The following is a 25,150-nucleotide window of genomic DNA, read 5'->3' as shown; positions in this document are numbered from 1 at the left end:
AAGTTCAAAATTGGTATTGTTCCAAAATATATATTCTTCAAGATGAATAATGTATAAAAATAGATAAATATTTATGAATTTAAATATTTAAGAATTCCATATATCTGCAAAATGATAAAAAATTATGAAATTGGAAAAATAAATATGTAGCCTTGTGTCCTTTCCCTCCATGCCCTCTTTCCAAAACCTGGTTTAAGTACCTCTGTCTAAAAATAGAAAAAATAATGCAGCATCAGTGAATCCTCATTCCATGATATAATTAAAAAAAATAATTTTTCAGGTAAAGCAGATCTGGTTTGTTTTTTTTGGGTGGTGGTTGTGTTTTTTTGGGATTTTTTTGTGTTTTTTATGTTTGGTTGTTTTTTTAAATTAAAATAAACCCCAAAACCAAACAAAAACCAAACAAAACAAAACAACGAAAAAATCCAAACAACAAATAAATAAGAAATATATTAGCTCAGTGATTGACATGTTAACACTTTTGAATAGAGAACCAGTTGCCTATAGTCTGCATATTGGTTTTAGTATCCTTAGGAAATACTTTCCATAAAAGTATACTGCTGACGGAATATAACCATGCTAAAAAAAGAATATTTCCAAGCAGATTTTCTTGCTCGATAGGTGGTGATTATGCAGACAAAAATTAATCTTCATATTGCATCACGTGTTCTGTTTGCTGTAATTTATTCACTGACATATTTCAGTAAATGCAACAGCAACTGTAGACGGGATGAGATCCAGTCACCACGGTACCACGAACCTATTGCTGCTGTAGGGTGCTGTGGTTACACAGGGCACAGGCCTGGAGACAATACAGCAAAAGTAAAATGAATGCTCAGTGGTCTTCAGTCCAAGGAAGAAATGCAATTGTTATCACTGCTAATATTCTAGGTCTGCTCTCTGTCAGGTGGTCACAAATACCTATGTGTCAGTGCAGTGTACGGATTGTGTAAGCTGCTGGAAAGATGAAGTGCCCTTCATCAATATGTGCATCTGTACTGTGACAGAAGTATATCCTCGTTAATAAATTGTTACTTTTCATGTTTCTCTTCTCCTAAATATTGATAATTCAAACACAATGAAGCAAGCCCAAGTGCATATATGCCTAAATTACATACACTCTCCCAAATAGATATTGAATCATTTGAAAAACACCAGAGTCACTTTATTTCATTATGTTTAGGGGGTAGGCTTTCTTTATCACTTTAAATTTATGACCAACTTTTAAAAAATAATGTTATAAAAATTAGAATTTTCCTCAGTTGTCTTTGTCTTTATTCTAGATTCCAGGCTTTGAGGGGTTATGTGTCCCAAGAGTTTGCTTTTCCTCCTGTTGTCTAGGCCCTAAGTCTGCCTGCTGTTATACCTGCAACATCATGCTTTTCTGAGTGCTACCACTTTCTAGTCCTTCATCTGATTTCCCCAAGATTATGTTGCTCTTTGTGAACAGAAAAAAAGTCCAGACTCAAACTATTTACAAATGGTTGCTAGGAAAAGAAAAATCAGCCTTAACGTGGAGATTTGAAGTGTTTTGAATAGTGTTAACTCTTACTCATAATAGTGTTTCTGAGTCACTGACCTGTGTTGGACACTGCATGTTGAGTTATGATTTTATTGTACATGCTACACAGAAAAGCATGACCTTTACACTCCTTTCTTTCTATGCTATTAACTGACAACTGGGCTTCTGGACTGCTGCTACAAAGTAGGTTTCAGGACAAGGAAGGATAAGAATGGCATCATTATCTGCTAGCATTGTCTGCTACTGCCCTTGAAAAGAGGATATCTCCCTGAGAGAAGAAAGCCCTAATGATACAAAGATTTTGCTCCTCTACAGTCAACACCCTAGTGAATAGTCACACTGGTATCAATTCAGAAATACAATTCCAACGATACATTCCCATGAACAAAAAAGCTCATTACTTATTCCAAGAGGTTTACTTAAAAATAAATAGAGACAATACAAATGTCATATTTTTGAAAAAAAACTTTCAACAATATCCAAGATAGAAATTATCTACTCATCCTGTCCTCACTCTTGTTGGTTTCACTCCAACAATAATTTATAATCTAGCTGCAGAAGAAATGTTAAACAAACATACATCTGTATTTTTCATCATAAGGATGTAAGGAGTGATCTCCTTACCTGCCCTTATAGACTTCATGACTGATATGCTTGAAATATGTAAACTTAGTAAACTGGGTTTCTGAACATCTATAGGATGCCTTTTAAAGCTCTGACCCAAGATAATTGTAGTGAACAATAATTATCAAACTAGCCAAAAGCCCAGAACAAGAAAGCAACAGAAAAAAATAATTTATGAGTATTTTTTAGCAAAATGCATTATGTTTCCAAGATGTTTTGCAAGGAGATGGTATCTTTTGTCAAACTGATGAAAAAAGAGCAGATAATCCCACAAAACCCTTAGCTGATAAGAGTAGACCTCTTTGAAAATGTTATTTTCACAGATTAGCAAATCAATATATATATAAAAAAAACTACATAAACCCTTAATATTGCAGGTTTTCTGTTTATTTTCAACGGAAAAAGTGAAGCATGAGAAGGCTTTTATTTTAATTCTGGTATATGGGTGATGCACTTACAAAAGTTTTTCTCTTAGTAGCAGTTTCTAAGTAAAAGTCTCAACACAAATGTGACTGTGCTAACCTAAACTCAAGCCTTATTTTTCTAATGTTGTAAAATGAATTCTTCATTCAGTGGATGGTTTCTTAGTCAAAGCTGAAGAACAGTTACCCTGATTTTAACAGTTAAGTGTTGTGCTGGAGGAAATATTTGACTGATGACTCTATTGACATGTATTGATTCCCTCTGGATTTATGGATAAATAAGTTAGATCTCATTAAAAACTACAAAAATGTATTCTAAAAAGTTCATTTACACACTCAGGAATGGGGCGGCTGTGGACAAAGTAATTAATCTCAATTAACTTTGGGCATAAGGCTAATCATTCTACAGATTCTCTAGAGTGTCAAGACTAGTACAAGCTCTGCACCAGCTTTAGGAAGCATGTTTTTCTTCAAAGATTATTCAGAAAGTTCAAAATGAAAAGTGTCATAATGTAAGAACCTTAGATACTTAAATTTAAATTATACATCTTTTTTCACATAATAAAAATTATTGGCTGAGGGAATCCTTTGATGCTGTCACTCAGTCTTCCACCTGGATGTTTATTGGATGTTTATAAGTACAGATACTCGTCTCTGGACCTGCCACTTTATTTTCTATATGTGTTAACATTGTAGTTCAAGCTCTGAAATAAAGGCTATTCATTATAGGAGCCATTCACTCAAAATAATGTGGGTTAAGCAATGAGGCAATTTTTTGACAAGGTAAAAAGATCTCATGTGGATGTGACAGCCTCGTCAGAGAGTGAGAAAACTAGATAAGTTTTCCCACAATCGGCCTGAGAGACTTTAGGGAGTTGAAGATAAACAATGATAGTTTATTATCATAAACAACCTGAAGGTGGTGTTTTCCTACTCTCTGTTTTCTTGTTTATCTCAAATATTGTTTATAAGAATGACATCTTGTTAATTAGCCAATCAGGTGAAATGTAATAACTAAATGACCAATGCAATGTACCTGGATCAGAACAGCTTATAAAAAGGAGCAGTTCAAACAATATGGTGTGTTATTGTGCCAATCAGCCTTCTGATGAGTCTGTGTCATTTCTTACTCAATAGTGACAAGCTCTGACTTTGAGAATAAACCCTGTAAGATATGCAAAAAAAAAAAAAAAGAAAAAAAGGCTTTAGTAATGGAAGAGACTTGTCATGTCATTTAGATACACTTTTCTCGGTTAAATATTGTTCCCAGTGGTTTGAATTGTGTGTAATTTTGAATATCTTATGCAGACATTGCAGGAATGAATAATCCAAACATTTGAATGTTATTGGTATTTTGGGAAGATTGTCTCTGCTAATCATATACTATCATTATCTTAGACAGAATTTACAGAACTGAAGCTGGGAAAAAAAAAGTTTTCTTTCTTTTCAGGTGTTTTTTGCCACTGAGGAGCAGATATATGCTGTATTTCCTCTGAATGTAATTAAATTGCACACACATAGTCCTTGGAATGACCAAGGGAATACACTTCATCTACATTCTATAGTCATGGAAAATTTTAATTACTTTGCTCCTCTCAATATATTTTTATTACTTTCATAAGGATCAAAGAGCATCCTCTGTTGGCTAATACAACACCTGATTCTGTTGTGCTTCTCACTTACTACTGCCTTGTGAATAGGGTAAATAACAGTGTTATGAAAGGGTGTGGGTTAAATTCCTGTAGAGGATTTGCTTTCATTAAAATTTCTTTTATTAGCATCTACCTTCTTGTTACTAGGATGTGACTAAATTAATTTTTAAGTTCAAATTATTTTTCTCATATTTCTAATTGCTTCTAATCCAGAAGCCTGGGAGCATGAAAACAGTAAGGCAGACATTAGAATAATAAAAAAGAGATATCTAGGCAAACTTTTATAGTTTTATATAACATATAGTCCTATTGTTTTGAAAGAGACCCCTTTAAATTCTGACTTAAAATTCTAAAGGAAGATTATAATTTGATCTGCAGTTTGAGCTGAACAAGATTTGGATTCTGTCTTATGATTAAGGATGCTATTAATGATAGCAAATAGAACAGCTCTAAAGGAATATCTTTCTTGTCTGAGACAGACATGTCTCATGCCTTGTACTGGATAACAGAGATCAGCATTTTTCTGTGAGTTCAAGATAAAATGTAGGTAAGGATTACCTTAAGCCATTGTGAATTAGTTCTGGATGATCAAGGTCAGTCATGATTATCTGGTGGGTCTCATTATGATTATTCTTTTCTACATAGGCTTAGCTATTATTGATTTCAATGCTCCTTCCAGGCCAAGAGTCAAAATCTTGAAAAGGCCTCTCAGGTGGCAGCATTTACCTACTCTTACATGAGTAAATCTTTTGTATCATCATCTCTCACACAAGACAGAGTATCATCATTTCAGAAAAAAAGTATCTTTCAAATTGCTTCATCTCAAAAATGATATTGTAGAATCAAAAAGATTCAGAGAAAAGGTGACAAAACTTAATGGAATTACTTTAATTTACTTAAAATACAGTCAAACAGCAAAACTCCCTACCATAGGATGCCTTAGATGTCTGAAAAAAATACATAAATTCAAAGAGAAATTGAATACATTATGAGATGGCTAGGTCAAAAATACTTACCAAACCTATGGGAACTTACAGGACCTAGGGATCGAGTTGTATGTGAATGGAGGCTTTTGGTATTTTATATAATTTTGATATGGTCCAACTCCATGACCTTGACTCAAACATGAAAATTGCCAAGTTGTGAAAAAAGACTGTGAAAAAGTACATAGCATAGAGCTATGTAAGATGAGAGAGATAAGATTGCTGATACAGGGATAGTTCAAGGGCAGGAGAGGAAAAACACTGATAGGAAAATACATGAAATCCTAAGGAAGAAACCTCCAAGCAGTGAGTCAGAAGACAGCAGCTCAGCAGCAATGCATATCAGTCCATTCAAAGGTGCAATGGAGGCTGACCTGCCTGACTTCCCTGACAACTGAGAAGTCTGCAAAGACCCTCCAACTACTTTATTGGATGGAGATGGTGAACACATTGTTGATTAGCTGAGTAACTCCTTTGACCTATGTATCTATCATGCATTTTATCTTTGATATCTACCTTATATTTCCAAATTGTTTTTAAAAAAACTTTGTGGAATCTCGGAAAGAAGTGAAGGTGCCCAAGAAGGGTGATTAAGAGGGGGAGGCCTACATTATCTTTTGAAAGATGCATTCTGTAGGGAAATACATTTATTTGATCCTTTGGATGTTGACTTTCCTCATGTGCTCATTAATTCATAAAAATTAATACAAAAAGGGAAAACCAATAAACAAAGAACTTCCATTAGTTTTAAATTTCACTTATCTAGACTGATATAGGACTTGTTTCATGTCCACCTCTGTTGTAATAGAGAATTTTGCCTCATTTATAATTAACATAATTAGTCTTCTCTCAATCCTGATAAATGCCATGAGTTCAGAATCTATCATGTTCCAATGCATATTTATGTTAATTTTCACTTCACTGCCTACAATAGGATGCAAATATTTGGCAATTGGAAATACAGTTTGAAAAAGCAATGTTTACTGAATTATTCGAACCCTAACTCTAAAGTAATTTCATAGCCTGTCTTTCTTTTAATAACAGGAATTGTTCTTATCAGTAAAATATTTCAATATTCTTTTTTTAATTTAGCAGCTACTTTTGATCATCACATGCAGTATTACAGAATCCTTCTAGAAACATAGCAAATAGCTTTTTTCTGAGAAGTCTCATTCCATGTTTAGATCAATATTCATTCGATTATGTTCATTTTTTCTATTTAGACATTACAACTGGGATATATTCTGAGAAAAAACAGTTTGTACTGTCATATGTGTATTGTATTTTAAATACCTTGGCAATTTTGATAATACTTAGAGCAATATTTTAGCATGAGATATTGACAACTGTGTATATTACCATTTTCCCTTCATACTAGCACAATTATTCAGAAAGTTTTCAATAATATGTGTTAGCTAATTATGAGATTTGGAAGGTAATTGTTGTTGTCTATTATCTATTGCCTCTTGTTTTAAAAATAGAAGTACATAAAATAATTATATGAGTAAGTATTGGCTGCTCAACTGTGTCATGTTCCATCCTTAGAGTAGGTTCAAAGAGAGTTCTGGAAGATTTGATGAACCATGCACCATACTTTAGTGTTAGACATATCAATACAGTTATTGATTCTGATTATCACTGATGGTTTTATAACGGTTATTCAGAAAATCTCTTTGGCCTTTCACACAGCAATGCAAATCAACCCCTACTTCACTGTTCTCAAAGTTACATTACTTCAGGACAGAATGCTCCACTGTAAGCAGCAGTAAATCACTGAGTTGTAAGAATCTGCTAGTCTGAAGATTCCCTACTGATCACGAAAGCACGAGGTTCACTAATGAGTTTTGTAAGAAGCCAGTGCTGATTTATATTAAATCCTCAATAATTGCTTAGATTTCCAGGTTCACATGTATGAGAATTCTGCTTTTCTTAACTCAATTTTCTTTCCACTCACAACATTTTATTTTTCATATGGTATATAGAGTTTCAATTAACCAGAACTGTAGCTTTAGGCTTTATCTCTCCAACAGTCAAAATAATTAAAGATTTAGCAACTCTCCTTGGAGAGTTTCAGCTGGGATAGAGTTAATATTTTACCTAGTACTTGCTGCAGTGCTGAGTTTTGGATTTAGTATGAGAATAGCACACTGATGTGTTTGTTCCTGAGAAGTGCTTAAGGACTTAAGTCAAGGGCTTTTCAGTTTTCCATGCTCTACTGGTGGGCAGGTGCACAAGTTGTGAGAGAGCTTTACCAGGATAGGTGACCTGAACTGGCCAAATGGATATTCTATACCATGAATGCTCAGTAGATGAACTTGGAGGAATTTGGTTAGAAGGGGAAAATCATTGCTTGGGGACAGGTTGGGCGTTGGTTTCAGCAGATGGGGAGCAAATGCATTGTACATCACTCGTTTTTCCTTGGGCTTTTATTCTTTTTCTCTGTTCTTTGTTTTAATTCTATTACTACTACTACTACCACTACCAAGAATAATAACATTTTTATTATTATATTTATTTTTATCTTTATTTTAGTTATGAAACTCTTCTTACCTCAACTCTTCCCACCAGGGGGCCAGTGAACAAGAGTCTGCATGGTATTTAGTTATGTCTGGGGTTAAACCACTACACAAATTCAGAAGTGTAATTCTGTGTTTCAGTATCTTCTGCAATCTCTATCTGTTAAATTTGAAAGACTTTATAATTTTTTTCTGAGGAATGGAAAACAGTGGATCTGAAGCCAGTAGAGCCCAGTCAAGAGTTAATAAACTACATCGTAATATACTCACTTAGGATGCAATTTACGGCTTTTCATAAGCAAGTTCATTTGCTCTTGTAAGCACTGACTTACAAGAGGAAAACCAAGCTACTCAAAGAAGCCACTTATTTGATTATTCTATAATATTTTTACTTGACCTTTTCTGTAATTCTCTAACTTACATGTTTAATATGAATCTCCTCCCATTTAAATTTTCTGAGGTTTGATTCCTAATTCATCTTTAGGTTACTCATCCCTTCTTTTACTTTATTTCGGCTTTGTCAGATCTTTGGTTCTTAAGCCTCCAGACAAGTGTGTTTAAATTTCTGAATCTTTTAGCACAAGGTAATTTAATTTCTGAGTTGGTTAGAAGGGCTCTTAAATCTTCCCTGTTTTCCTTTTTCTTCTATTATATATTCTTAATTCTCTAGAACTTTCTCTGAAGAGTGTTCTCTGTGAACTGGATTTTCAAGGCGCAATTTTTCTTTTCCATTATCACATAATGAAGCCCAGAATTATTCTGCATCTAGGGCTCTCACCTTGGGTATGGATGATTCAGATGTACCTGATTATACAGTATTCAGTATTAATCTCATGGGTTCCAGGTATGTATCATATCTCAGATTATTAATATCTCTTGTCTTGATACAGTGGAATTTTCTCTAAACAAGTATTTGATGATTTAGAAAAAGTAATCAAGTAATTTAACAGCCAGCTTGGAAGAATCATATTAAAACCCTCAACAACATTGTAATGAGTGGGCTGCTGACAATATAAACATTAACATAAAATCATCCTTTCAAAATATTTCATACTTCACATCTTTTAATATTATGCCTAATTTATTAAGTTTATGAGTTTATTATTAACATTAATATAATTAATAATATTGACTTTACTGCTATTAATATAGATGTTATTTACAGCATTCTGAATTTCCTTAAGGAATTCTGAGATGAAACATGTTGCATAACTGATTCTGTCTATTTTGGAGCTATACAAATAAAAAGAAGATAAAGAAGGTCTAGAAAGCAGGAAAATAAGATCATAGAATTGATGAAAATGGACTTCTAATAAAGGTTTGAGTTTCATGGGTGGCTTACAACACAAAGTTAAAATTTGGCAGGCAGAGAAATTAGGATATGGATCAAACTCACATATATTTATGTATCACATACTCAGATTTTGAGGTGACACAGAATAGTACAGTGATACACTATTGAGATTTACATTAGATAATTATGGTATGTGACATTAAGGATTAAGTAAAAAGTAACTCTACCTGTTGATACAGCTGTAAACACAGAATAAAATCTTAGATATTCACATTTGAGGTGTTTTCACTACATAAATATTGTACATATTGAGAGAGAACATTTTATTTTAAATCAAAAATTACAACACAGAAGCTGAGAAAATTGCACTTTCAGAATATAATACCCTATAGGATATAATTCCCTGTGGTTATAAGTGCCAATTGTATCAGAATAATAATAAAAAGTTGAAATTTCTTTACCTACTAGCACATGATTATTTTTATAATGTTTAAGTGAACACAATGCTGATTGACACTGTCCAGAAAGAATGTTTAATGATAAAATCATAAACTGAAATGAATAAAACAATCAGATCAAATTTGTAGAAAGTAAATTTGAAATATTTTCTTCTATAACAAATAATATTTTAAATTAAAGTTGCATGATAAATATTTCAATACAGTGCATTTATCTCACTCTTTTCATTTTCACTGATAAACTGATTAGAATTACTATCTGTTGTCATTTACACCAAATAGTGAAATGGTGTAGAGTTACTTGAGTATTGGGAATTGTTGGAGAGTCAAGTCAGTTTTCTCATGGGAAGAGTAACATACCAAAAGGAAAATATGAAAATGAGCATTCACATGTCATGCTATTAAACAGCCAACCCCACTTTGTTGCAGCTGCATAATAGCGTTTTGGACACAGTCCACTCATCTCTCCCTGTAAATGACAGAGATGCAGCTGCTGTCCAACATGTTTTCTACTGGGACCATTTGTATATCAGGCCATACAGTAGAAAAAATAAGCAAATAACTGTTACAGGAACTCGGACAGGTTTAATTAGGTTATGCTAAAATCTTTGTTTTGTTAGTTTTTCTTTACATATACTTTTACTTTGTAACTTTCACTGTCAACATATTTTTAACAACCCTTTCTGCCCTTCACAGGACAAGAGAATTCTAACCAAGCAGTAGCCATATAAATTATCTCCCTATAGTGGTGAACAATATCACTGCAGTCCTCCTGCCCTGCCTGTCCTTACTTCCAATGTCCATACAGTTTCCTTTTCAACCTAAGTTAAAGAAGAAGATCCTTGCTTAGCCAAGCTGTGTTTCTGCCCCTTTTCATTGACTTCTGACACTTTGGGATTGTCTTCTCCCGAACTCCTAACAGATGTCTCTTAAAAAGTAACCAGCATTTATAGACATCAATAACTTCAAAGGTAGATAACCAGGGACCTTACTAACTAGTTCCTTTAGCAGCCCAAAATCTTCTCTGTCCATAGCTAAGGTGAAAGTTTTGCCAACAAAACTCTCCAACAGGAGAGTTTTCTCCTCTCACCCATGATTTCAAGCTCAACTTCATGATCACTGTGACCCAGGTATCCACCCATTTTAACCCACAAGTCCCTCTCTGTTTGCAAACAATAAATCTAGGACAAATCCTTTCCAGCTGGCTCTCTTAGCAACTGCACAAAAAAGTTATTTTCAGCATATTTCAAGGATTTCCTGGACTTGTTTGTTACAAATGTATGATATTCCCATTTGACATCTGGGACATAAGTCACCCATAAGGGCAAGGACCAGGTAGACTTTACTGTCTTTTCCCTTTATGCTTACAAAAAGTCTCTCAGCTGTCATCACCAGTTGTGAGCCCCACACAATAAAATCCCTCACCTGATTTCTGCACCACCTCCCTGGTTTGTCTGCTTCCCCTGTCCCTCCTGAGGAGCCTGTGACTGTCCATCACAGCACACCAGTTGCAGAACCCATCCCATTTGGTTTTGCTTATGTCAATGTTGTCATAGCTCTGAGAGGGGATCAAAGCTTCTAGTTCCTTCTCTTCATTAATCCATAATTTTCATATAGAAGAATCTGGTATAACATATATAATATATATACTATTCTATATAAAAATGGAATTTTATACTATATTAAGAAAATAATATATATATTTTATATAGAAAATTGTTTTATCAATTTACAGAATTATTTTATATTAACATAGAATAAATATAAATCAATAAAATATTTGATTAATTAATAAAATTTAATAAAATATATTTAATATCTCTGTAGATTACTAGAATTTCCCCCCATGGCAGGGCCTTTGGAACTAGATAATTTTAAGCTTCCTTTCAACCTAGATCATTCTATGATACTATGATTAATAATAATTACTTAATGACTGATATAATGTATTATACATTATTTTATGTAATAGATAATGGATACTATATGTATTATTCAATTTTGTTATAATTTTTTCTGAAGTCACAATGCTTTAAGATTTGTGCTTTCAGACCATGTAAAGTATTTCTGAAACTTGAAGTTAAACACATATCTAGGGACTTTTCCATGGAGCACAGCCAGTGCTACTCATCAGATTAAAGTAAACTGTTCTTCTCAAATCAGACATGCCTGAGGTTTTCCAGGGAACAAGCCACTGACTGGTGGTTAAAAAGTCACTGCAGAAAGCCCAAAGGTTTTGTTGCTAACTTGTGAGAGTGAAAATGGCATTCATCAAAATAAATTCCTGTGAATTTTGTTCTTTTTTAATAAAAATTTACATTTTTAAATGTTAAATGGGTGTATAAAAAAATCTCCTCATGAATTTAACTTAAATATAGTATATTATTTAGATATCTCCCAAAGTTTATCTCATTTATAAACTGAAATTTTTCAAGAAAAAATTTTATAGTGTGAACATTCTCATTCCTGAAAAAAGTTGTATCCATTTTCTAAATATTCTTACAATACAAGTCAGAGTTTTGCTTATTAAAGTGGCTTACAGTCTTTGCAATGATGGACTTATTTAGTTACAAACCCACCAGCCAAATTATCCTTTTGTCCATTGAAAATCACTGTAGCAAGTTATTCTCTCTGACAGTAGAGGTAAAAAATAATTCAGAGTAGATTTGATCATTTACTGACACCCACAGTAATTTCCTACTCATGACACTAAGCCGATGTTTTTCCTATGTAACTGAAAAGGTGCCTAATAAATATTTTTTCTCTCTTAATCAGGAGCAGATTTGGATGTGTAGAAGTCCATGCACTCACTGATGGATTCAAAAAAGCCCAAAGAGCAGCTGTACTGATGTAGCTTTGAAGTGGCATTCTCAAGAGTACTGGGAATGATAGGCTGTTTTAGTGGCTCTTATTCGTTTCATAGAGTTTCTCTTTTTCAGTCCTGTCTCATTCTAGAGTCAACAACATGGTGGGGATACTGTATTTATATGCCAACTCACTTCAGTGAAAGGAGTGAATCCTTATCTGAATAGGCAGTAAAAACTGAAACAGCTCTTAGGCATAATCCCTGTCTTCTCTAGTGCTTAAACAAGAAAAGACTGTAGTAAAAGAACAGTGCCAGTAGCAATGAAAATATTATACAAATACAAAAAAAGAAGATGAAATAAAATAAAATATAAACAGAAAAACTGACATATTTTTTAGCAAAAGTGAAGAGTGTAAAGGAAGAAATTGTAAGACAGCTGTGTAAGACAATTCCATAAATAATAATGCATTTTTAAGGACAGAGGTATTTTCTAGAATGATTCAATGATTACAACAAAATAAGATCCATAAGGTCTTCTTGAATTAATAAAAAAGGTTTCCCTGCAGCATTTGCAATACTGTTATATATATAATTTGTACATAATAAATGCTTTAGTACTAAATTCTTTACTTTCATCATTTTCTTGGGAAAAACAGATTTTACAACTGAGCACTTCAGTACTAAATTACTTTCATCAAGCTTACATGAATCAAGGACACTTAATGTACCTTTTGGATATGTTACTCATTCTAGTCAGACTATAAAAATGGTTTATTCATCTTACATGAAACTGTTTAGGACTAACATGCATAGAGAAGAGCTGGAAACAAATCCTCCCTTCTTCTTCCTATATCACCCTTTTTCCATATTAAAGAGTACGAGGCTGACACTTGCATTTGGCAAGTCTGGCACTCTCATCTGCACCCTCAACCAATTTTGGAATGAAAGATGGAGTTTCCTATTCCTACCTCACAGTTAGTTTACTCTCACTTTTGTGAAGAAGGTGCTTGATTCTCCAAAAACAGCAAAGAGAAATCAATTAAAACTCAAAGAAGCTAAGTATCTTTTTTAACAACTATTATTTATGAACATTAAAAAAAGAGAAATTTGTGCTATCTCATTACTTAATTATTTATAATCAAGCATCTTAACTTTTTCATGAAGATATGATACTGTAATAAGGGTGAACACAAATAAATATGACTTGAATCTAAAAATCTGGTTGGCTAAAAACAACACCAGATAAAAACTTTGTATAAAAATATCTTATTGAAATTTATGAAACTGCATAGTGTGAGGCAAGGAACAGGTCATACAGTGCGTAAAACAAAAAAATGAATGAAACACCTGGGAATCAGCTATTGTAGAACTTCTTTCATGTCACAATTGGTGGGAAGAGATGCAGTTTTTTTATATTATGTTAAAAAAAAGATAAATATGTGTTCCTACATTTATTAGGAAGAGCATCTTCCTCTTTGGCCTCAATGGAAAATCAAAACATTTTGACTGAAAAGAGTAAGCAGAATATTAGATAAGCTTCTGTCCAATCTCTCAACAAAAGTATCAGTCATTCATCACTTGTTATAATGTCAATTTAGAAAACTAAACTACTTGCAGAAAATAAAGACTTTTGAGCCAAGTGATTCACAAAGTAGCTGAAGTCTCACAAGCTAATAGTAAAAATTATTGGAATACCATTATATTACCTATGTGTTGCACTTATAACCACATTTATTCTCTTATCTGAAATAGTAATAATAAAAAAATTGTTATTCCATTCTTGCCATTATCAGCTATCTTTGCCTTTCTAAGAACCATAAATGCTTTTCATGATAGAGTTCTCCACCATCACTTTTTTTCTCCTATCTACAAGAATCCTCTACTCTTGCATTCTTAATTTTCTGTATCAAAAAGCTCATCACAAAGGCACTGCATACAATTATTGGACTGGTGACATTTTCCCATCAATATTCAAGTAGGTAGTATCATTTATTAACAGCATGTCCCAGTTCTGGTACTTAATTAAATAATCAGAAGAAGGGACCTTTCAGTTTCTGTTCACGCTGCTCTCAAATGTCTTGGGAGGTCGTGGCAGTCATATGTTAGAGGCATGGGTGATCCCAGACCTGCACATGGTCCAGAGGCAGCTTAGCATACCCCTCCTATGGAGCAGAAAGCCCAGGTTGTCACAGCACAACGAATACAGACACATTAGTAGCTCTGCTTTTCCTCACTACATCAAGCACCATTTCTATTCTGTGTTGTTGTCAGAGGAAAAAAATTGTCAGCAGGATATCTCCAGGCAAAAGAAATGGGAGGTTTAAGGCAGAATCTCATGAAGCACTCCTCTCAGGTGTAGTTTATCATCACAATGCAGCTCGCTCTTACCCAGCCTTTAAAAGCGTGGTTGAAGATCCATGACCTGTAACAAAACAGTGTTACTACAGTAGGATTCACAGAGTAAGAGGTTTGCTGTTGCAGCAAAGGGCAAACCCAGGTGAAGTGAAAGATGCATTCATTATACTAGACACTGAGCAGTACTGGAGGCAATAAAATACAAGTTCTAGGAACATCTTGTCCTAAACAAACCAGACATATATAAGTTAAACATGGAAACAGCAGCAAAATTTTCTATAGCAAATTAAAAAAAGTCCCAACAAACTAAGATGCAAAAAATAGACGGCACTTGGTTTTTTTGGAAATATGGGTAGATTTGCTTCTTTTCAATCAGAATTTGCTGTCCTTCCTACCATACACCACCATCAAAGATTACATGTCTTTGTAATACAGCGACGGAAAATTGAACATCAAACTAGACGACCTAAATCCTCTGTAATCTGAAGTCAGGGAAAATATGATCAAGGATAATGTTCTATCTTTTACCAAATCTTGAGAAAAAAACATCTCTTAAAGCATGAATGAATACTCAAGGCAAAACTGAAACTAATTAACACCAATGACCATTTTAAGGGGAATTTTGGCTGAATAAAGTTCAGTTTTAATATTTTTTTTAGAAGATTGATGCAAATCCCCAAGAATTGAAAAGGAACTCTTTGGAAGGCTCTATCTTGCTTTACACACAGCATGAGAACTAACCATAAAGCCACTTATATTTTAAATGAGATTTAAAAGAGAAAATAAGATAACATCCTCCAAAGACAACATTCACAAATTATTCTAAGTGTTTGTATACTTCATACAAAAGCATAATATCCACTTGGTACTTGCTTAAGTATATATTAATAGGAGTGAGGGGCACATGTCATAGAGAAAATAGCTATAATTGTCAAAATTGTGTAATACTAGCCTAATGTATTTCTGTATAATGAAAAGTTTCATTCTGTTAAGAAGCCAGTTGGAATTAACAAAATGTGATGCAAGATGTTACACAGAATTTAATTTAATGTCAAGGTAAACATACTTATTCAGCATTGTATTTGTTCAAATGATATCACAGACACTAAGGATTGTTATTAATTTTCTGTACAGCTTACAGTATAGACTGTTGCAGAATATTTTCATGATAATGATAAATTGTTTGAAAATCAACCTCTATGTACAAATAACATTAGATTCCTCCATGCCACATTTAACCCTAACATTAAAACAGTATCAATGTCAGGGATCCAAAAAGATAAATATTCCCTTCCCTTCCCTTCCCTTCCCTTCCCTTCCCTTCCCTTCCCTTCCCTTCCCTTCCCTTCCCTTCCCTTCCCTTCCCTTCCCTTCCCTTCCCTTCCCTTCCCTTCCCTTCCCTTCCCTTCCCTTCCCTTCCCTTCCCTTCCCTTCCCTTCCCTTCCCTTCCCTTCCCTTCCCTTCCCTTCCCTTCCCTTCCCTTCCCTTCCCTTCCCTTCCCTTCATTCTGATTTCAGATGAACAAAAGTTAAATAACCTTCTCTTACCCAAACAAATGCCAGCTAGTCCCCAAAGAAAATCAAGCTGATTTTTATCAGGAATACTTTCATTATCTGAATGATCTTTCAGCCATTCAAAACATCGAGTTAATGTACACAATAATTTAACACAAGTTAGTATAAATAAACACTTCAATAAAAATCTTTAAAAAATAATTTACGGACTAAAGAAACACATTATAGATCTGGGAGTGGGAAACAAAGATCAGATAAAACCTTACCCAAAGTCATCTTTTACAAAAAAAGTGCTATACTGGCAAAAAAAGAATTATACATTTTACAGTATAAAGGTTAGAATAAAGACAATCAAAGATTCACAGAACTAGAGAGGGGAAAGTGGCTTAGACAATTGCCAGTGAAGGTAAACAGCACATGGGAAGGGTTTGTCAAAGGAATAAATGCAAATGACAGTGTTAAAAGTAGAGAAGAGATTGAGATAATGGGGATGTGTGACCCGTGGAGTAAGTGGAGGACCATGCACTAGGCTGTGCAGATTAGCACTGCTCAGGAAAAAAGGAAGTTAAAAGATATGCACTTTGAGGTGCCTATATTCTAGATGTCTACAGTGATGCAACCAGAAAAGGCTGAAACTGAACAAGATATCTGAGGTAGCCTGAAGGAGAGAAATAATCAACCAAAGTGGTTTTGAAATTAAAGATGGTTAATGGGTTGAAACCCTAATACTGTGGGCATTAAATGCACTCAGAGGCTCATGAACTAGAAATAACTTAGAATTTTCCTAAACAGCAAATGAATTTGGAAATACTAAAGTAATTTTAAGCAGTTTATTTTGGAGATCATCTTTGAAATTTTAAAAGGTGTTTAAGATCATTGGTTTCATTATTTTAAGGAAAAATACTAAAGTTTTCTATTTTACCGGTGTAACTTGAAATTCTAATAGCATTTGTGCCAAGAACCATGGAGTTTGGGAGACATGAAAGTTAAATTTCAGTTGGTCGTGTTGTTGAAGTGGTGTGGCTAGTTATCAGGGCTGGGGTTATGTGCACACATCTGCTGCACTCATGCCATTCATTCCCCAGGTGGTCCACAAATTCATTAGTCACTCATCTGTACAGACAAGATAGGGATGATGAGTGCTTGACTGCCCCATGAGGAGGCTGAAATGCTGGCTGCCTTGCAACAAAGCATTGGATTAGCCGGTGCAAGAGTTCTCCAGGTAGGAATTCTGGACTGACTTGAAGATTTCCTCAGGCAGGACCTGCATTGTCTACACTGAATTATATATTTCAATGTGTTGATTTAAATTCTGTGGAAAAGCTGGACTTTCTGAGGACTCCTAGAAAGGTTACTGCTGCAGGACTGACAAAATCCTACATAGATAAGACCTTTACAAATAAAAAATGGTTGAGTAAGACAAGCTTTTGCATACGATTACCACAGTTATCTTGTTTGTGTGTGGTTTAAGTCAACAGCTGTGGGACAGATTGTGTCTGAGCTAGAGTGCTCATGTAGGAGCACAAACCAGCTAGTTACGAGAACTTGAGAACTGAGTGGAACAGCAGAGTGGGGAATCTCACCCAATCCAGCTGAGCACGCCACTGTAAGGACCCTTGCAAAGGAAACTTTCACCATCTAGACAGAGACTGAGAATTTAGCTCAGAGTATTCAATTACTTGTATAAGCATTCCCCTATCGCAAGACTGCAAAAATTCAGGATTTTTGAACAGATCATCTGTGGTTGTGCAGCAAATTCTAATTATAGGGAGGTAAAAAATCCCAGATACCTATATATCTTCCTCTAAGTATAATGAACAGTAGGGTTGAAAAAGACAGATTGCTCTACTCCCCAAGCCCAAAACAAATTGGAATTATCAGCATTCAGACACTGCCACTTAACTGTTTTTGCTTTTTCTCCCAAAAGGGACAGCTTGATATTCAATTTCTTGCATTATTTTTATTAGCTGCAATAATAATCAGTTGATACGTTTGCATGTGTATGATTACTGCTGTTATTATTAAAGGGTAAAAAGCAGAGAGAAAAACAGTGGTTAAAAAGCATCTGTGAATGAATTTGCTATTGGCATCACTAGGTATTTTATATACTAAGACTAAGTTAATTCACTTAAAGATTTTCATCTAGATGCCTGAGTCAGATGGAATATTCACAGTGTATGAAGCAATGTTTTGTAGTTTTTGTTTTTATAATAAGAGTTCCTTAAATCATTCCAGTGCACTGTACCTTGGGATGATAACTATTTTCTTTGTAAAGGGCTAGGACTTTGAAGAGATTATGCTGATAATTATGGAAAAATTCCTTTAAAACCTTTGGAGCTGTAGAAGATCCTCAGGCAAATAGTCTCACTGTTACAGTATTATGATACTGTAAATTGTTTAACAAGAAAAGATAAGATCTACATAAGAAACCTGGATGTAAAAAACTGTCCTCAGGGGTAAAAGGGTGAGAAAAATGTTTTGTGTTTCTCTGCTGTTGCAAAACAATAGGGAGATCAACACATTTGTTGAAGAATCTACCTGTCAGTAGCATATGCATGTCCCAGAGCAAGAGGAAAGGGCGGGAATAGTCTTCCTACACACTCTTTGAGCTGCGCTCTTGAGATATGACTTTCTCCTTAGTTTGACTCTGATATTTCATAGGCATTGAAATGACAATTGTTGTTTCAAATTGTAGACATCATTAATTTAAGGAGTAGACCTACAAAACTTTTCAATGTTAAAACCAGTAGAATATGAACAGCACCTGTTTTCATCCACTTTCTTGTGTTGTTTCGTTTTGTTGTTTTTTTTTCCCCTATGGATGAATAAAATGTGGTTGAATTGAATTTTAGAAAATTTGTACCATATGTAATTACTCAGCTGCGCAGTCTTAAGGATATTCCATCAATGACTTTTGTCATTAAAAAAATATAAAATATGTTGATGTCTTCATTAGGCAAAATCATTTTTGAAAATGAAATGTAACTATTGTATTTTTAAAAATATTACTGTAATATTAAAGCTCAAATGAGTAAGTCAAGTAGAAAACTATTGCTGTTCATGTTTATTTTAAGTTATAGATAAATGTTTTGTTCCATTGTTCCCCCCTACAAGGTTCCCCAGAAGTTGGTTTACCCCTGAGTTGTGCCCTCCCTTAAAGTTGTCCCTCAAGCTATTCCCCTCCCTTTGTTCTAGTCCTTTCCCTGCCTATCAAGGCAACCCTGCCCTCCTTCCCTGCCTGTCAAGGCAACCCTAGCCCTTTTTCCTGAATGTTCCTTCATCCCCTGGGCCAATCCCTGATTACAACACCCATCTAGAAATCCCCTAATCTGTGATGCCCCATTGGCCCACATGAGCTTTCCTTCTCCTTCCCCTATCCTGATTGGTCCTGTGTTATTGATGCAATCCCCCCACTCCTCCCCAGGTGCTCCGTTATTCGTTGTTTGCTTGTATCCACCCCCTGAAATGTTAGTCTATAAAATTGTGTGCACAGAGATGCTCAGGGATCTTTCATCTTGACCTCTTCATCTGGAATAATCCTTCTCTGTGGAACCTCAAGACAAAGAGCCTCCTCCTTCCTCCTTTGCCTGGTCCCTAACATGGTTTTAATAGCTTGCATGCACTGTAGAAGTTGCAGCTCTTCAGGTTCAGCTGTGGGCAAACCCCAGTCCCCAGCTGTTCTCCACTCTTGGCATGCCACGGGAGTATTCAGAGCTAGTCTGGGCTCCGGTGGGCTACATCAGAAAACGTAATATGTTTCATTTTATAATAGCTGAAAAATAAATGTTAGGCAGATTTCATAGATTTGAATATAAATAGAAATTTTAAACTTTTTATAAAGGTTTGACAATGTATTTGAAAAGAAGAATGTGATGGAAGTCCTCTAATTAATGTAAGTATGAAGAAAATTTTTATTATGTTATGCAATTTGACAATACAGTTAGTAATAATCTTCTGGCTCATTTCTAAAACTATCCAACCCATGTAAAAACGCTGTAAAGTTTTCGGGTATTTAAATTTAGGTGAGTTACAAAAATACATATGTAACTGAGTTTTGATTCATCCTTGCTTTTCATCTTGAAGATACCTAGGATGAGAGGTTTCTAAGCTCAGTTCTTCCTCACTCCATCCAAGGAACTACCAGAACTTCACATCATGATCAAAGAAAATAAACTATTTTTGCCAGTCCTCCTCTCCTAAATTTCCTCTTTCAATCACTCCTCCTTCTACTAAATTATGTGGCTGGAGATAGACAGTTGAATAACTTTGGTACACCTCATTTTATGATGAAAAGAATCTGAGCTAAAATCATAATTCAACATTTTACCTTAAAAGAAAGCTATTAAAAAAAAAAAAAGTAGCATATCAGTGGAGGTATAGCTTAATTTATTTCCATCTGATTTGCTGAAGGTCTTGAAGTTCAAACATTTTCAGGCAAAAGTGAAAAATGTTTTCATTTTCCAAATAAAGGTAAAACCTGAAAATATTTTGGTTTATATATAATTAAATATTTTTGTCTTAGAACAAGATTTTTTTGGTAATATTTTCCTTAGTTGTTTATAATTCTGACAAAATTTCTAAGTGAAGCAATAGTTCAAAATGAAAAACAGAAGTGCTGAGCAAATACTGAAAATAGCCTTTAAGCTGTTTTATTCTCTAACTTTGCTTTTTCAAGTCAGGTAGAAATGGCATCATTTCAGTACCTTTTATTAATCTCATCTATTAATTTTGTAAGAGAGTTCAAAATTCTTAATAGAAAGTACTGCAGTTTCACTAATTAAAAGATAAAATGTTTCTCTTTCTAATACCATATTAAAAGTGATTTTGTAGAATCAAGCATCTAACAAACACATCTCATATCTAAAAATGTAGAAAAGCATTTAGGCAGTAAACTCACTTTTCTGCTACATCAGAATACTTTGTACTTACTCAAGCATGTAGAAAAACTGATTGTTTACTATACTTATGAAGCATTAGTTGATGAAGTAATCATAATATCTAAGTATTTGGATTAAAAAGCTATTAATGAAATTGTTACTGATTTTAAACATATGCTTAGCTATATAGCAAATTTTTTCAAAAATCGTTATTCCTAGTTTTAGCATTATTATTAATTTAGTGACATATCCATCAGCAGAGATAAAATCTATTCCATTCTATTTCTATTTTTATATCACCTTCATAACTGTAATAATGAGCTGCTTTCAGTGGTGCATAAAGTATCATTAGTAATATTTTTCCCATGAGTTTTGCTCTCTCTCTCTCTTCCCTCTTTCTAGATAATGATTATTGTAATATAAAATTTTTTTAGACTAAAATGCAATACATCCTTGACTAATTATGCACCAAATGATGATTTAGTTTTTTAACTCCTGTAGATCTCTGGAGCTTTGGCTAGTAGCAGGTATAAGTATGTAAACTCTCTTTATGAGTACTAGTCTTATCACTGCAAAATTCATTGCTCTTTTCTAGCAGGGCAGCCACAACAGTAGTTTTATTAAAGCTCTATTTGAGCTGGACTATTTGCAGTCTTAGTAAGAACTGCAAACCCAGAGGTTCATCTGAAGATTTCTGTATGAGCCCAGACTAAAAACGCTTTAAACCTAGGAAGAAAAAATATCACGTGCACCAACTGGAAGGCTGTTGATCCACTCATGTAATTATTTCTCCTTCCTTGTTCAGATCTTAATTCACACACATTAAAAAAAAAAAAAAAAAGAGAAAAAACTAATTGAAAGTTTGAGATCAGACTTACACCCTGCTATCAAAAGCGTACAAATGAGACAGAAAAGTCTGAATGTTAGTGTTTTGCAATTTCCCTAAAACAGCAATACTAGCACTTAAATGTTAGCAAGACCTGTGCTGAGATGAAGTATGAAGCAGTGAGACATGAATTTCAGAAAGTCTTCGGTGACATGGCAGCTTTATTAATGTCAGAAACATCAGCAGTATAGGCAACATCTCAGATGCAAGTTCACTAAATCCTGATGTTTGGAGAAGAAAGCAGCCCTGGGTGATGCCATTTCCTCTGGAGATACCCCTGATAGCTGCTGCCTAGGGTCAGGTTAGAGGTAAGGTGGAAGAGTCAGACAGTTTTCTTCTGCAAAGAGGAAATAGAAACACAATCGAACCTCTAAATGAGAATATAAATATCACTTAAGTTATCTTATTTGATGTGATTAAAGGAAATGCCTATGCCTTCTTTAATAGGAATAATTAAAGGGTTTACTCAAATACCTGGAATAGCTTAAATTACTCTAGAAACTCATGCATTAAAAGGACATCAACTCACCAATTTTTTACAGAGATATATAAAGTAATTCAGGCAGAATGCAATAAATAACTGTATTGGATTCCTGACACAAAAGAAAATAGAGACAGGTTTTTTTCTGAATTGACAAGTGGCTTTTGGTTTTGTAAACACATCTGCTCTTTGAAATGAATGTGTCTAAAAATCTTATTATGCCTGAAAATTGTATCACTCTGCATAAACAATTCTGAAATTTGGAAAGAAAGCCCCCTTCAAAATGACCAATGTCAGGTTTTTTACCTTTTGATATTATTTCCATGCACAATAAATTGAAGATACAACTATTTGCAGATGAATTATTATTTACAAGATAAAGAAATTCAATTGAGGATTTAATTGAACTGAACAGTCTATGTGGAGTTTATTATACTACCTGAAAAGGAGAAAGTAAGGAAGAAGGAATAGGTGAGTGATAAATATGAAAATAGCTTCTGTAAGATAAGATTACATTGACAGATATAATTTTTGGTTTTGAGAGCAATAGCACAATATTTTCTAACTCTTCCCTCAGTTGTTATGATCATGATTGTTGGCAGATGTTTGCAAAGCTGTAACTTGATGGCATGTTGATGTTGGTGCTCCATCCTTGGAAGTGTTTAAAGCCAGGTTGGAGGGGGCTGTGAGCAACTTGGTCTAGTGAAAGGTGTCCCTGTCCGCTGCAGGCATGTTGGAACTAGATCATTAATGTCCGTTTCAACCCAGGCAATTATATGTTAGCTATTAGTTCTCAGTCTTAACATTCCAAGCTGCAAAGGTGCTGAAGAAATATTTGACTAACACTATTTAATTTTTTTAAAAAGTCTTTCTATTAGTGGACCTGGAGCAATTAGTGCAAAGGCTTAGTTACATAGACACAAAGGTGGTGGACTCAGGAATTGTGCTGGTAATTCTATAATTAAAGTATTGAATGCCAAATGGAAAGTACTGAATTGAGCAATTTCTGAGAGAAATGGGTCATGATCTGGATGTGCGTGATTTATATGTTTAAAGTGAAGGTTGAGCTACCCCAGCCTAGGCCTCAGATATGGGCCTCAGTGAGGTCTTGAAGTCTGTGGCGCAGTTAAAAATAAGTTTGTGGCACAGTCAGAAATTATGTTAAGGTATAACACCATGTACTGAGCTATCTAGGTGTGAATTAGTATAGGTCTGCAGTGTGAAACTTTAGCCACCTTAAGACAGGAACAAACAATGTTTGCTTGCTACAACACTTGCCAATGAGAGTGTGCTCACGATTGTAAACTATCTAGAAGTGTATAAAAACTACTGTCTGTAAACAATAAACGGAGAAGATCGGATTAACCATATTGGTTTGGATCTGTGTTTGTTCCTGTCCAGCTCATCTTTTTATTTTTGGCCCCTGTTTCACTGAATATTGGTTTTGATTACTTATAAAAAGGCCTTTGGAGAAAAAAAAAATCATCTGTGACTACACAATGAAGAAAAAACCTTGAAATCTAGGGCTACATCCCTATTACCTTCTTTATGGCATAAAGAGTATGGAGAGTTTGGATATGGAGATTACAGGGGGTTCAGTGTGTATAAAAAGATCAAATTATGGATTCTGCTTCATGTATCCCATCACTTTTTATTTACTTACTTGGACACACATTAACTTATTTTTAATGTAGATGTATACAGACCACACAATTGCATCGCACCACAGAGGACATCTCATCTCTACAAAATGTGTTGCAACCTCTTTTTGTACAAACCAGAATTGTGTAGACTTTAGCAAAGTCTGTAATTGTTGTTGCATTTTCCGCCAGAGAGATGAGATGCTAACAACAGTGTTGTTCAGGACAAGGGTTCAGGCACTGCTGATGAAGAAGTTCATCAAAAAAGCCTGCCAACCCACCCAACCAAAACAACCAAAAAAAGTGATTCAACAAAAAAAACTTCACCAGATTTTGTCTTTCCAAGCAGCAGTAACAAGTAAGGGTAGGCACTTCTTTTTATCTTGTAAGTTAGGTTAAACTTGGGGCAAAAGGAATAGCTTAGCAAATTGTGAAACACTTGAGGTTTTTAGCTTTGTTCTTTTCAAAGGCTTCCTTTAATTCCATTTGAGGAAAAAGGTACTTTTTACTTGAAAATTCAAAGATACAATTTATTTCTGAGACCATAAAATCAACATACTCTTTCTAACTGAACAGATTATTTTATCCTGATCTTGTCATATGTTCCTTTTTTTTTGTAATTTATCCATCTATTTAATGTTTTTTTTTAAATTTATGATTCTTATCATAGCCTGAAGTCTCATTCAGTTTCTCACTGTTATATCTGGCTCCTCTTCCTGTGCTACTATTTCTTGAGTTGCTCAAGTCAGATCTGCAAACAAATGTCCAATTAAGATGCTCCATTTTCTTCCATGTGGCTAGTTCACTCATCTTCTATCACATATCACACATTATTTTTATAAGAAATTCCACTTAACCTGTGGCATGCTGTCATCCTCAACCTCTGAGCAGTTCAATCTCTCTTGATGTTCTTGAGTTCACTGTAAAGCTTGGTTTTTTCCTTTCTTTTTTCTTCCTTTGTTCTTTTTTACCTCCTAAACATGGAGCATAATATTTACTGAGATTTTTTACATGTATCCATGTTTATTTTATTTCATTAACTCCTGCATCAAAATCAATGTGTCTTTCTCTTGGGTAGCATTTCTTTTTTTGTTCTGTTAGCCATATATCTCTTACACTA

This window comes from Anomalospiza imberbis, chromosome 5 (genome assembly GCF_031753505.1).
Source record: "Anomalospiza imberbis isolate Cuckoo-Finch-1a 21T00152 chromosome 5, ASM3175350v1, whole genome shotgun sequence".
Taxonomy (NCBI): domain Eukaryota; kingdom Metazoa; phylum Chordata; class Aves; order Passeriformes; family Viduidae; genus Anomalospiza; species Anomalospiza imberbis.
Note: the sequence above shows the minus strand (reverse complement) of the source record.